This window comes from Hylobates moloch, unplaced genomic scaffold, assembly GCF_009828535.3.
Source record: "Hylobates moloch isolate HMO894 unplaced genomic scaffold, HMol_V3 SCAFFOLD_14, whole genome shotgun sequence".
Lineage (NCBI taxonomy): Eukaryota > Metazoa > Chordata > Mammalia > Primates > Hylobatidae > Hylobates > Hylobates moloch.
The window spans coordinates 54,138,641-54,142,993 of record NW_026652289.1 but is presented as its reverse complement, the minus strand read 5'-3'; the positions used below and the strand labels follow the sequence as shown (position 1 = coordinate 54,142,993).

Sequence of the window (4,353 nt, the reverse complement as noted above, 5' to 3'; positions counted from 1 at the left end):
GATCTAGAACAGTGTCTAGCCTATAGTAGGTGCTCAAATATGTATGTTGGGGAAATAAATGAATCAAGATCTGAATAATGAGCAGGCATTATATGACCTTCATTGTTTCTTTCTTGAATATCAAGACACTATCACAAAAAGGACAACTCTACAAATATATATAAAATTCATAAAATTCCTATTATATCCCAGCAGCTGGAGCAAAGGAAAAAAAAAGAAAAAAATTCCAATATAATCCCAACAGTTTTTTTTTCCCAACCACCCCAGATACATCAGACAGATGGTATACATCTCTTCATGACTCAATCTGCTGAACGACTCAACTGTCATAGTATCCAACAAGTTTCTTTTTAATTGGATTAAATTATCTGACAATTTATTTGGAAAGAATAAAGTACTTGTAAATAGCCAATAAATGTAGAAAGAAGTACACTAAGGGTGCACTTGGCTTACTAGATCTCAGAAGACACTACAAAGATACGACAATAGCATCAATATAATACTGGCCTGGGCATAGACAAATAAACCAGTGGAATAGAAAAGAGAATCCAGGAATAGATATCTGTTTTTAAGAACATAAAATGTGAACAGTGCAATTTTAATTCAGTGGGAAATGGATGGATTATATAATAAATGATGATGATATCTATCAGGAAAATAATTGGACCTCCATTTTATATCATACAAAAATAAGTTCCAAGTAGATTAAATATTAAAACATAGCAGGTACTTTTATTTATTCATTTATTTATATTTATATTTATATTTTTGAGGCAGAGTCTTACTCTGTCACCTGGCCTGGAGTACAGTGGCACAATCTTGCTTCACCATAGCCTCAACCTCCCTGGCTCAAGCGATCTTCCTACCTCAGCCTTCCAAGTAGCTGGGACAGGTATATGCCACCATGCCTGGCTAATTTTTTGTATTTTCTATAGGGACAGCGTTTTGCTATGTTGTCCCAGGCTGGTCTCGAACTCCTGGGCTCAAGTGATCCGCCCACCTCAGTCTTCCAAAGTGCTGGGACTACAGGTGTGACCCACCATGCATGGCCAGCACGTCCTTTTAGAACCCCAACTAAGTTCAGAATATAGTTAATTTGGTCCTCATGCCTATATGAAGACGTGGCTGATTTCATCAGAGTCACAATTTATAGTGTACATTCTTAATCTTTTGGTTGTAAAAAGTCCCATTTCACAACTGGGCTGAGAGTATGAAAGCCCAAATGGAATGAAGAGGGAGTCCGTGGTGTGGAGAGGGGGACTGGTAGTGGTAAGAATGGGGTGCTGGAGCCCAAGCATGAGGAGAGTTTCTATAGGAAAGTAGGGGTAGTGACTCTAGCTGCCCAGCTGAGAATGTCAGAATCCAAGCCAGGTAAGGAAATGGTTCATGGAGGGGCAGGACAAGAGATTGATCAAATAAATAAATATTTTGAGAATAATGGGAGTGAAGCTTCTATTTAAAATGAAAGAATAAATATAGTAATGAGGAAACTAGAATAAACCCTGTGGCATTAGACTGGAATTGAAGGTATTAGGGGTGGATTCATGGTTTTATTTTTTTCTTTTCTTTTTTTTTGGAGACAGAGTCTGGCTGTCACCCAGGCTGGAGTACAGCGGTGCAATCTCAGCTCACTGCAATCTCCGCCTCCTGGGATCAAGCAATTCTCCCACCTCAGCCTCCTGAATAGCTGGGAATACAGGCACGCGCCACCACACCCGGCTAATTTTTGTATTTTTAGTAGAGACGGGATTTCACCATGTTGGCCAGGCTGGTCTCGAACTCCTGACCTCAAGCAATCTGCCCACCTTGGCCTCCCAAAGTGCTGGTATTACAGGCGTGAGCCACCGCACCCAGCCCATGGTTTTCATTTGATCTAAATATCTTCACCATGTTGAATCTAGACAAGAGGATACATCAGACAAACGCAGATCAAGGGACATTCTATAAAATAACTGGCCTGTTATCTTCAAAAGTTGTCGTGAAAGTAAAGGAAAGACTGAGGAATTGTTCCAGACTAAAGAAGACTAAAGAGGGATGAAAACCAAAAGCAGAGTTTTGATCTTGGGTTGGATTCTTTTGCAAGGACATTATTGGGACAATTGGTGAAACTTAAATGGAGTATATTGATGGAAATGTAGTAAAACGTCATTGTCAGTGTCCTAGTTTGGATGGTTGTATTATACTTATGTAAGGAAATGTTGCTGTTTGTAAGAAATACGCACAGTAAAGTATTCTCGTGGGCAACAGGGCATGTTGTTGGCAACATACTCTTAAATGGCTCAAGGCAAAAAAAATTTTTTTGCCCTTGTCTTGCAATTTTTCTGTAAGTTTAACATTATTTCAAAATAAAAAGAAAAGGAAAAATTATTGTTTTAACTACTAACCCAATGGGGAAATAAACCTAAAACAAAGCTGCACATGGCACGATTAGAATTTCTAGGCTGGGCAGGGTGGTTCACACCTGTAATCCCAGCATTTTGCAAGGCCAAAGCAGGCAGATCACTGAGCCCAGGAGTTTGAGACCAGCCTGCATGCAAAACCCCATCTCTACAAAAAATACAAAAATTAGCTGGGTGTGGTGGTACATGCCTGTAGTCGCAGCTACTCAGGAGGCTTAGGTGAGAGGCTCACTTGAGCCCGGGAGGTGGAGGTTGCAGTGAACCGAGATCGAGCCACTGCACTCCAGCATGGGCAACAACTTGTAGTTACATGTACCTGTATACATACTTCAATACAAAATAATTGTCAGCTCCCAGAAAGAATGATTTGATGTATTTCTAGAAAGAAAGGAGCACTGGGTGCTGAGCGTGGTGGCTCATCCCTGTAATCCCAACACTTTGGGAGGCTGAGGTGGGTGGATCGCCTGAGGTCAGGAGTTCGAGAGCAGCCTGGCCAACATGATGAAACCCCATCTCTACTAAAAATACAAAAATTAGCAGGGCATGGTGGTGCGCGCCTGTAATCCCAGCTACTCTGGAGGCTGAGGCAGGAGAATCGCTTGAACCCGGGAGGCAGAGGTTGCAGTGAGCCGAGATTGCGCCATTGCACTCCAGCCTGGGCGACAAGAACGAGACTCCGTCTCAAAATAATAAATAAATAAAGTAAAATAAAATTAAGCAGGACATTTGCTACTGCCCATTAGTCTATATATGTATATTCTAGTTTAAGGTCACTTTTCTTTCAACACAAGGTGGATCACCAAAGTGGATCTCCCAATGTTCTGCTCCTGGGAGAATTCCCCTTCATCATTGTCTTTCAAGACTATCTCAGAGTAATGCTGTCCATTGCCCACTTGTTTCCTGCACCTGTATACTAAGCTGACCTACTGTAAAAAAGCACAGGCTTTTTTCTCCTCCTTCAGCTCCTTCATATAAGACTCCTCATAAAGTCAAAGGCATGAATTGAGGGAGAGTAATTGGCTCTACCATGGGAGTCTGGGCTACCTGCTCATGCAGCTTTCCCAGGTCCTCTGGTCCTACTTGTGACTGATACTAGACATATCGCATCAATGGTTTGGTTTCGTTTTGTTTTCTTTTTTGTTTTGTTGTTGTTGTTTTTGTTGTTGTTGTTGTTGTTTTTTGAGACAGAGTCTCGCTCTGTCTTAACAGGCTGGAGTGCAGTGGTACCCTCTTGGCTCACTGCATCCTTTACCTGATCCTCCCACCTCAGCATCCCAAGTAGCTGGGATTATAAGCATGCACCACCACACCCAGGTACTTTTTGTATTTTTAGTAGAGGAAGGGTTTCATCATGTTGGCCAGTCTGGTCTCAAACTCCTGACCTCAAGTGATCCGCCCACTCAGCCTCCCAAATTGCTGGGATTACAGGCATGAGCCACCACACCTGGCCCATATCACATCACTATTATGATGCAGTGTTGCTGTGCACTGCTGACCTTATGAATTGGCTGTTCTGAGAGGACTCAAACCATAATGGGAAATTCCAGCTGCATAGTCATTTGGTCATGATCCACCATTTTGTTTCTACTAAGGCCCAGTAGCATACCAGAGTTGCTTTTTTGTGGTGTTTTGTTTTCGAGACAGAGTCTCTCTCTGTCACACAGCCTACAGTGCAGCGGCACAATCTCAGCTCACTGCAACCTCTGCCTCCCGGGTTCAAGTGATTCTCCTGCCTCAGTCTCCTGAGTGGCTTGGAGCACAGGTGCACACCACCACACCCTGCTAATTTTTATATTTTTAGTACAGACGGGGTTTCACCATGTTGGCCAGGCTAGTCTCGAACTCCTGACCTCAAGTGATCCACCCACCTCGGCCTCCCAGAGTGCTGGGATTACAGGCGTGAGCCACCGCGCCTGGCCCAGAGTTGTTTTTCAACAGAGTGTTTAAATCTTCA

At 42.8% G+C, this 4,353-nt stretch overlaps 1 non-coding gene across 1 annotated transcript; it reads right to left on the bottom strand.

Annotated features, from left to right (window-relative positions):
- Nucleotides 1–265: 265 nt before the first annotated feature.
- On the bottom strand, nt 266–335 carry LOC116482801 (small nucleolar RNA SNORD77). Its single transcript, XR_004252064.1, has one exon. It is a non-coding gene; the product is annotated as a small nucleolar RNA SNORD77 (small nucleolar RNA).
- Between the last annotated feature and the right edge of the window lie 4,018 nt (nt 336–4,353).